Below are 11,325 nucleotides of genomic sequence, written 5' to 3'. Positions count from 1 at the left end.
TCTATCTGTCTGTCTGTCTATCCATCCATCCATCCATCCCCAAAATGTAATGCCTTTTACATTTATTTCAAAACAGGTCAAACCAGAAACAAAAGTCTGTCTGAACAAAACGTTGTATTTCTAGTTAAAAATGACAGCCATATGAATTTCTTTAAATTGCAATTCATTCTATTTCCTTACATTCAAATTGCAATCGCAACATATTAAGCCAATCCCCTGTTAGACAATCCAACGTGTGCTTGGGACAAAGTTAACAGTGAACTCTGGGAAGAACAAAACGTTCACGCCATTGATGAGGCTGTGAAAGTGTCACTTCCTAACCTTAGACACGATGTGTTTTCTGTAGGTGGAGAAGAGTCGGCCTTTAGCCTGATGTTTCAAGAGCTGCTCTCGTCTGAACTAATGATTATCCCCTTACGGATCGCTTGATGCTCAATTTATTGATCCGGTTCACAAGTACAGACACTGTGAGCTCAGTAACCCTTGACCCAGTGTGTGCGACACCTGAGCGATTATGAAGGATGAAAACGTGCTAGAATAAACAAAATCTTTCTGAAATGTATGGCCACTGCTGTAATATTTGTAGCATGTGTTTGTTCTAATTAGTCAAACATCACTCACATTTTCATAATCCAGTTGTTTGTTTTCAATCTCAGGGGCGTTATATGTCGTTCATGCATGTTCAGTTAATTAATTCTCCAAATGAAAATATTAAAATCGCCTTGTGATGGCATTTCACGTAATTCAGTTTACACCAGAGTGTTATTTCATTCACCGCTAACAAACCCATGTTGGCCGTGTAGAAAAATACTAAAAAGGCCTGTGTCACAGAATCAATTACATGAGCATCCACCGTCAAACACTGTCAGAAAGGTCATGATCACACGAGAGGCGCTAAGAGACTCTTCAGATCTTATTAAACCATTTAATGGATCAAGAAAAAGTGGGTGTCGATGGGTCTCTAGGGTCTGAAGTCTTTCGGGATTATCGTTTGATTAGCATGCTATCACTAGCACTATCGTTCATGTTGACATTTGCATATATTAGCCGCAAAGATATTTATATTAACCAAGCGAACGCTAAAACTGTGCAATGGTGCCAGAGAGTCTGAACTTTTGCTGTTGCAAGCAAAACAGTTTATAGAAATAAAATGACGAGCAGAAATGGTGTTTTCTCATGCACAGCTGGTGTAAAACCCTCCGAATGAAGGTGAAACTCCCTGATCTCTTCACTCGACCCACGGCAATTAATTTAGTTCCTCACAAACGAACGCAGGCTACATTAGCCTCATAAAACACTGACTCCACAGCTTAGCAGGAAGCTAGTCATGCTAAAAGTAAAGCCACGTTAGCACTTCATTTCAAGTTGTGCGGAGTTGTGAAATTATTGGACTCATTAAAATTCCAGTTTTAAGGATCCATATGGAATATTTTAACATCTCTGTTCATTTTACTTCATTTAGATCTCATACAGTCTCTGAAACCGAAGGTCCAGCAGTTTCATGACTTTCTTCATAAAGCTCTTCACTGAAATATTATTAGATATTTTCTTGTTTCAATATCAAGACCTTTACATTTAGAACTGGTTTTATTAGTTTATATTACATATTATATATACAGTATATATATTTATTTTATGTTTAATATATTAAAACAGGTCTTAAATAAAAAATGTTTTATCTGATTTTCAGTATGATAAATGGTGTCTTTTATTAATGAATTATAAAATCTAGCAAAAAAGGTAAACAAAAATTATTCAAAAAGTCTACAAAAATATCTAGTAAGAACAATATTAATATGAATAATTCTTGAGATAAATGATTAAATATAAAATATAATATTTTATACTATGTGTAACATTTAATATGCTACTGAATATTATACATGATATATTTTAAATGAATAAAATCCTGCCAATGAGGTAAAAAAAAAAATCTTGAAACTACCATGCAGTAAATACACTCACCTAAAGGATTATTAGGAACACCATACTAATACTGTGTTTGACCCCCTTTCGCCTTCAGAACTGCCTTAATTCTACGTGGCATTGATTCAACAAGGTGCTGAAAGCATTCTTTAGAAATGTTGGCCCATATTGATAGGATAGCATCTTGCAGTTGATGGAGATTTGTGGGATGCACATCCAGGGCACGAAGCTCCCGTTCCACCACATCCCAAAGATGCTCTATTGGGTTGGGATCTGGTGACTGTGGGGGCCATTTTAGTACAGTGAACTCATTGTCATGTTCAAGAAACCAATTTGAAATGATTCGAGCTTTGTGACATGGTGCATTATCCTGCTGGAAGTAGCCATCAGAGGATGGGTACATGGTGGTCATAAAGGGATGGACATGGTCAGAAACAATGCTCAGGTAGGCCGTGGCATTTAAACGATGCCCAATTGGCACTAAGGGGCCTAAAGTGTGCCAAGAAAACATCCCCCACACCATTATACCACCACCAACCAGCCTGCACAGTGGTAACAAGGCATGATGGATCCATGTTCTCATTCTGTTTACGCCGAATTCTGACCATCTGAATGTCTCAACAGAAATCGAGACTCATCAGACCAGGCAACATTTTTCCAGTCTTCAACTGTCCAATTTTGGTGAGCTCGTGCAAATTGTAGCCTCTTTTTCCTATTTGTAGTGGAGATGAGTGGTACCCGGTGGGGTCTTCTGCTGTTGTAGCCCATCCGCCTCAAGGTTATGCGTGTTGTGGCTTCACAAATGCTTTGCTGCATACCTCGGTTGTAACGAGTGGTTATTTCAGTCAAAGTTGCTCTTCTATCAGCTTGAATCAGTCGGCCCATTCTCCTCTGACCTCTAGCATCAACAAGGCATTTTCGCCCACAGGACTGCCGCATACTGGATGTTTTTCCCTTTTCACACCATTCTTTTTAAACCCTAGAAATGGTTGTGCGTGAAAATCCCAGTAACTGAGCAGATTGTGAAATACTCAGACTGGCCCGTCTGGCACCAACAACCATGCCACGCTCAAAATTGCTTAAATCACCTTTCTTTCCCATTCTGACATTCAGTTTGGAGTTCAGGAGATTGTCTTGACCAGGACCACACCCCTAAATGCATTGAAGCAACTGCCATGTGATTGGTTGATTAGATAATTGCATTAATGAGAAATTGAACAGGTGTTCCTAATAATCCTTTAGGTGAGTGTATGTAGTAAGGATAATAATTATTAATAATCCTAAATCTTGACAGAAATGATTAAATATATTAAATTTAATATTTTATATTAAATATTGAATATTATGATATATTTTAATATTTACATTATTAAATTATGTACATTATTAATTTACATATTTACTACATTAAATTATAATTATATTCATTCCCAAATTAAATATAAAATAAAAATAGTAAAACAGATTTCCAATGAGGTAAACAAAACTTATAAAAAAATCTTGAAACTACCATGCAGTAAATATGTAGTATGCATAATAATTATTAATAATCATAAATCTTGACAGAAATGATTTAATATCATATTAAATGTAATATTTAATATTAAATATTGAATATTATATGACATATTTTAATATATTGTATACTACATTATATCATAATTATATTCATTGCCAAATTAAATATAAAATAAAAATAGCAAAACAGATTTCCAATGAGGTAAACAAAAATTATTAAAAAAAATCTTGAAACTACCATAAACATAGCAAGGATAATATTAATAATACTAAATCTTGAGAGAAAGTAAGTAGTGATCAAGCAATTTCTGACTAGTTTAAAGGATTCATTGGTATTTTCAGTGGCTCGAAATGGACTCTCACCCAGTCATTTTGCATAATGGCTTTTTTTCTTGATTTAATCAGTACGTGTGCTGTGTAAATTCCATGTGATATTTCTTATTAAAGCATTATTGAGCTAATGAGCTTTATAAGCTGTGTTGAGCATGCATATCTAGTTCTTTTCTCTAGATAACATTTCCTGTCTGTGTTTTCTCTGTATGGAAATAAATGAATGGTGCGCCGTCCCAGAACTGACACGTGTCTCTGTGTTAAATACACACTGTATACGCTGTCATGCCTTCACAGCATGTCCTCTGTAGGGGTTTAAAGTGCTTTAAAGCAGCCCGTCCTGTGCCTGTCTCATCCTCGAGCAACAGACGCTGCGGTTTCCACAGCTGAAGTCGTCCTCGTGTCCTGACACAGCAGATAAGCACAGGCTTTCGGGAACAGCGAGAGGGCTTCATCTGCTCGGTTGAAGACAAACGTGAACAATATGCCTTCAGGAGCAGAAGTCCTCCCAGAATGCAGTGCTCACACTATCAAACATAGAGCAGATCCTCACTGTCCTTCGCAGACCTTAGATATGAACATATATCTGTCATCATTTACTGTTGCTTGTGTCGCTCCAATCGTGCATGACTTTGTGTTTATGCTGCTCTTTTACACACTATAAAGTGACTAAGACAGTAGTGCATGTGACTCGTTCTTCTGAAACCACACAATATTATTGATTTATTAGCATCCAATCAGTTTACTTTTTTAGACACTCAGATCTTTCTCATATTTAGAGAAGCTTGTTTCCATCATGGAATAAAAAAAGGTTATTGTGACATTGGGCGTTTAAAAAAACAAACATCTTTTGTGACATTTATCTCACAATTCGGGCTTTTTTTCCTTTGTAATTGCGAGATTATATCTCAATTTTTGCTTATAGAATTTTGAGAGGTAAACTCACAATTGCGAGTTTGTTTTTGTTTTTAAACGCCCTCATGCGAAGCTTCCGGACACATGGATTACTATTGGAATTACTATTGGATTTCACCCACGAAATTTCGCAGAGCAACGGTAAATGTAATCGCACCTTAAGACAGTGATAATAAAAGATGAAATTCAATATACACCTTATTGATGACGCACACTATAAGCCTACAGGTAAGAAGATAAACCCAGAATATGAATATAGCGTTGCGTTCAAGTTCTGTGTGCTTGCCTGTACTTTATATGTTTTATTAGAAAGGTATACTGACTTTGGTCCTCCAATAGCCTACCACTGTCTTAATGCATTCAGCTACATTAAAGCTACACTGTGTAGGATTTTCTCCCATCTAGCGGTGAAATTGTTTATGACTACCAACTGAATATTACTTTCTAGCCCCTCCCATTCCCAGGGAGTTTTAACTCCTACAGTGGCCGTATTATTTCAAATCTGCCGGCAGTCGCGAGTAATCTCCCCCTCGCATTCGTCACGGTGCCACTGAATGTCAAAACGCGAAAGGCGAAGCTTGAATTTCCAGGTATGTCCCTCTTTGGCTAATGTATTTTCAAGATGGAGGCGCAACATGGCTGCCGCCATTCGAGCGACTCGTATGTATTCTAAATGGCAGATTCTACGCTTACGAGAATAATTAATTAGTTGGTAGAAGTAATTACACATTAATGAGCACATATCATTTTGAAAGAACAAAGTGTTTTTTGCTAAGAATCAACTTAAAAAATTACAGTGTAGCTTTAAGCATTTTCTTTATAATGGTTTTCTATGCTGCTGAATTTGAATATTCAAAAATGCAAAGTGGAAAGAATGGTGGAAAGAAGAATGCATCAGAGAATAACAACTTATTTAGGCTATTTCTATCCAAAGAGTTTTAACTTAAATTAACATGTAGAGCACAAGCTAAAGTTACGACTGTAATGCTGCTTTTATAGTGCTTTTTCATTTTTGTAATATCCTCATTAATTATCATTGAATTCAAAAGAGTGGGAACATTCTGCTAAACTTCTCCTTTTGTTCTTTCACAGAAGGAAGACAGTCATGTAGGTTTGGAACGAGTCAGGGGTGAGTAAATGATGACAGAATTATATTTTTTGGCTGACCTGGCCCTTTAACCGCTCATATAGTGTAGCGTAATCATAAAAGACCCTAAACCAAAACTCCACTCGGACAGGGCGTGATTCAGGCTTTGGATGGGTTATAAAGGTGCTGTGAAGGTGTAATTGCATCATCAGAACTGAGAATCCAGCTCAGTGTAGTGTGCACTATCAAGTGCACTAGGGTGAAAGTGAGAACATTCTCCTCAAGAATCAGTGATGTGACCTTTGCAGCTGATGCATAAAACCCTCTTCATTCTGAATGATTTATCCATTCACAGAGAGCGTGTCAAAACTACAGCCATTAATATTGATGAGCTACACCGATGTGTGATAGAATGCACAGTGTCAAAAGATGTTAAATTAATTGAAGAGTATTGAAGTGCATTAACTATATCTGTGAAGTATTATCATGCTTGTGTGCATCATGTACACTGAAATTTGATTTATTGACCATATTAACAATAAAATGTGCCTTAGCTGATATCAAAAGTAGCTGGTGTGTCACATTACACTATATTGTGTGTATTTTGGCACCGCTTTATTGACAATTTTGAAAACAAATTATCCATGGTATGGAACCAGTGAGGTTCATTCTTGTGTTACGCAGCGCGTTTGAGCTTCAGCAAGAACCAATGAGGTTCAGTCTCGTGTTACGCATCACGTTTGAGCTTCAGCAAGAACCAATGAGGTTCATTCTCGTGTTACGCATCACGTTTGAGCTTCAGCAAGAACCAATGAGGTTCATTCTCGTGTTACGCATCACGTTTGAGCTTCAGCAAGAACCAATGAGGTTCATTCTCGTGTTACGCATCACATTTGAACTTCTTCAAGAACCAATGAGGTTCATTCTTGTGTTACGCAGCACGTTTGAGCTTCAGCAAGAACCAATGAGGTTCATTCTCGTGTTACGCATCACATTTGAACTTCTTCAAGAACCAATGAGGTTCATTCTCGTGTTACGCATCACATTTGAACTTCTTCAAGAACCAATGAGGTTCATTCTCGTGTTACGCATCACATTTGAACTTCTTCAAGAACCAATGAGGTTCATTCTCGTGTTACGCATCACATTTGAGCTTCAGCAAGAACCAATGAGGTTCATTCTCGTGTTACGCATCACATTTGAACTTCTTCAAGAACCAATGAGGTTCATTCTCGTGTTACGCATCACATTTGAACTTCTTCAAGAACCAATGAGGTTCATTCTCGTGTTACGCATCACATTTGAACTTCTTCAAGAACCAATGAGGTTCATTCTCGTGTTACGCATCACATTTGAACTTCTTCAAGAACCAATGAGGTTCATTCTCGTGTTACGCATCACATTTGAACTTCTTCAAGAACCAATGAGGTTCATTCTCGTGTTACGCAGCACGTTTGAACTTCTTCAAGAACCAATGAGGTTCATTCTCGTGTTACGCATCACATTTGAACTTCTTCAAGAACCAATGAGGTTCATTCTCGTGTTACGCATCACATTTGAACTTCTTCAAGAACCAATGAGGTTCATTCTTGTGTTACGCAGCACGTTTGAGCTTCAGCAAGATTTTGTTCTCGTGCGTCAACCAGGTTCAGTTGAGCTTCTGTTTATGTTCGCTGATCAATGTTTATATGTGAATAAAAGCCTAAATTAAATCTGTACATCATATACAGTGATTGAGTCTCTTCAGAAATTATTTGGACTAAACCGCTCAATTCATTTGGATAAGTTTTACGATCTTTCTATGAACTTTTTAAAGTCAAAGTGTCAGCTGTGTAGCTGTCAATGGATGGACAGAAAGCTCTCAGGTTTCATCAAAAAGATCTTCATTTGTGTTCTGAAGATGAACGAAAGTCTCACGGTTTTGAAACGACATGAAGGTGAGTAATTAATGACAGTTTTAATTTTTGGGTTAACTATCCCTTTAATATTAGTGGTAGTCCTAATCATTTACCAATGTGAAAACAAAATCGTATAGTCTAACTGGTAATTTCCAGGTAAGTGAAAAGAAATGTGTGTAAAATGTGTTTTAGTTGACTTTTTTATTAAACTGTTGTGGACGGCAGCATTTACACCAGAGGAAGGTTTTGTAGCATCACTGAACTGAACTGCGCCTGAAACACTTAGTTGAGGCGTTTAGATACTGAGCTGAGGTTATTATGATGAGATCTCAAGGGTTCAGCATCAGTCAGACATCCGAGATACATCAACACTGCCATCCAGAGGAGACACCGGTAAATCTGAGACTTGAGTATTTCATAAGCATACACTAAAGAACATTTGATGGCTTTGCATCTGTTACATTACATTGATTTACTTTTATTGGACAGCAATTTATTGCATATTAATTGGTTGAAAATGAGAAATGTAGCCTACATTTATGCATTTAGCAGACACTTTTATCCACTGAGAATAATCATGCATTTGGAATATTAATACAGTAGATATGAAAGTATTTCCATGCATGATGTAGCCTATTTGCACATATTTGTATTGTTAAAGACTGCAAACTAGTTATTTATATGGCACTAATTGTGATAATGAACTAAAACAGTCACATTATCTTGCTTAGTCCTTTTAGATATTTCATGGTAATGATCACCATATCCACAAGTCAAAAACAAGGGAAGTGTTCAGAAATCCCAGAACGCAAGTAGCGCAACAGCGCCATCTAATGGTCAAGAGAAACAATGCAGAAAGAAACTGAAATTACTCTTAGTGTTCTTTATTCATTTGCACCTATTTGAATATTCCCACAATACATGACAATAAATACATAAGGGTCCCTGTACATTTCATCTTCATCAGCTGCTCAATGTACTCTGTATTTACAGTAAGACTCAAGATACTACAAACGAACATGTTAATTCAGGCACCTTGTGCATCCCATTAAAAGACACACAAATACTTGACATGTTCAAAAAGGGAAAGTAAAACACGCGAGTGAACACGCGCTTCCTGACGAGCCCAAAATCGGCTGGCGTTATTTGGAGCTGCACGTTGTTCCAAAAGATATTGCGGGTCTGGGTGGCAAGTGGCAACAGGTAAAAGTTAATCTGTAATACTATTCAATACGTATACAATACTTTACAATCCTAAAATAATGAATATGATCGTCGTTATATTACATTTTAAAACTGTTGTTACGAGCTGTGCACAAATGCATTGTACATACAAAACTCAAAAGCGCGGGAACTTGTGGAAGCTCATTCCCGCCACAGAATAAAAAAAATAATAATTGTGACTTTTTAATCTTAGATTTCTGACTTTTTTCTCAGTATTGCACATTTATATCTCGCAATTGTGACTTTATAACTTACAATTATAACTTTAGCAGAGCTGTGAAGAAAAAAAGTCAGAATTCTAAATCATAAACGCAGAATTGAGAGAAAAAAAGTCAGAATTGTGACATAAAAAGCAGCATTTACCCTTTTTTATAAAAAACACAAGCCAGCGCAATTTCAAGCTCTACAAAGAAAGTTTCACATCGTTTTCACTGCATGATAAATATGGCTGAAATGATGCGAAACGGTCAAGGGTGAAGAAGCAAAGATTCACATTCTGTTCACGGTTTCTGTCTGATTCGCAGGTCACCAGAGGTGATCGAAGTAGAATACTGCTGTGTTTGTGTAGAATACTGGAAGTGAAGGAAATGATGCGCATGTGGAACAGGAAATGAGTCCAGGTCAGTCTAATGATTGATGACCTCAAACTATGCGATGCTCCACAGTGTTCTTCACACAAAACAGACTGAGGCCCTTTGGGAAATATAAAGCATCTCCACTGTATAAGAAAATATGGAATTCATGAACAAACTAATGAGATTCTTCTATCATTCTGATAGAATGACCTTGGAAAAAATCCAAAATCCCATATTGAAAATGGAATGTGGCTATACAAAAAAAAACTGCAGATAAAAAATATATTCAGATCGAATCTCACCTCATTCCACAAAATCATCAAAACCTCTAAAAACGAGGTAGCTGGTACGTAGATGTTGGCTGATTATTAATAATTATCCTTTCATTTTAGTAAAAGGAAATGTATAAATATTGTTGAGCACAATAGCTCAACGCCAATTATTTTCTTGAAAGTTAAAATGAAGGTAAAATTTCACTTATACCAATGTAATATTTTAAGCAATACTGTAATATTGTGATTTTAAACACCCACTTTACTCAACATTACATTTTTTACTTCTCAATTTAATGCCATTTTTGATCATTACCGACACTACTGCATAGAACCTTTACTCACACACACACACACACACACACGCGCGCACGCACACAATTCATGAACTTCACAATCAAGCCGTGTCCGTATGATATAACTAATTGGCCTAAAGAACTACGTTAGCATCAGTAACTACACCAAACCACTGGTGCTCTAGTGTCTCGGGTTTGGTTAACATCGCCACAAATACAGTTCATGCACTTGCAACCGGATGCATCTCTAAATCTATTAAAACCTTGTCAAATGCCACAAGATATGTGACTTTAAGGCTTATATAAAGAAAGTTTGTGCAATCGCTGCAGAACTTTCATCAAATACGGTTTAAAAATACTGTCAGCGTATTAATCTCAACTTCTATTAGGGTGAATCTCATGAAATCTGTCAAGAACATGCTTGGGTCATGGTTAAAATCATATGAAATGAAGCCTTTTTTTAGAAGGGGGAAATGTGATTAATTGCAATGAAAATAATATCACGAAAAGTCTAAAAATAGGCTTTATTTTCTTTCAGGTTGCAATTAGGTTTGGTCGGTAAAATGATATACCGTGGCGATATTAAAATGTCTATCATTAGAGATTTTTGCTGTATATCACTGTATGTAAATATATTGCGACACTTTAGAAAGATGAAACGCATGAATGAGACAAAGCACATGACGTGCTTGATGTTAAAAAGGGTTTATAAGAGCAATAAGTGTGAAAAATAACTGGCTTACTGTTAAAGTGCGCGCACAGAAAGCTGCCTCTCTCAGAGGCGATCGCGAATTCGGGACGTGCTTGATGTTTAAACATGATATAAAGCGCTATAATCTGTGAGAAGGACTCAATGCGGTGCTTGAGCGCACGGAAAGCTGCGTCTCTCAGCATATGATCGTGAATTCAGCTCTCTTTCACGTCTTATTGCACTTGAATGGTCGAATACACACACAATTATGTCAAAAGGCCCATTGTGTGGAGTATTCGTGTAAACAGCCAGTTATGTCTCATGTGAAAGTAAACGGTTGGGTCTAGATGTGTATCAGTGTAATGGATCCATGCGTTTGGTCTTAAAGAGACAGCAGCCTAATAAACCTGCTAATCTTTGTATCCTTAATGTTAATCAAACAAAAGAGAAAATATCTTACTGCTCTTGACTGAATAACTTTTGTCGCTTTAATAATAATACATTTATATTTAATTCATACAGTGAAAACTATGAAGTATTTTGTTTTTACATCTGATAGTTCAATTTCTGTTCAATAAACCTATTGTACCTGA

The 11,325-nt window shown here is 36.7% G+C and overlaps 1 long non-coding RNA gene across 2 annotated transcripts in view; it reads left to right on the top strand.

Annotated features, from left to right (window-relative positions):
* Nucleotides 1-527, top strand: part of LOC307152520 — a 5,418-nt gene extending 4,891 nt beyond the window's left edge. For both annotated transcript variants that reach the window (XR_013820012.1, XR_013820013.1), the window contains one exon: nt 347-527. This is a non-coding gene — a long non-coding RNA (uncharacterized lncRNA). The remainder of the gene's footprint in view (nt 1-346) is intronic.
* Nucleotides 528-11,325: the final 10,798 nt, after the last annotated feature.

The sequence above is a fragment of the Squalius cephalus genome, assembly GCF_949319135.1.
Source record: "Squalius cephalus genome assembly, chromosome: 24".
In the NCBI taxonomy this organism is placed as follows: domain Eukaryota; kingdom Metazoa; phylum Chordata; class Actinopteri; order Cypriniformes; family Leuciscidae; genus Squalius; species Squalius cephalus.
Note: the sequence above shows the minus strand (reverse complement) of the source record. Positions and strands in the feature narration are given on the sequence as shown.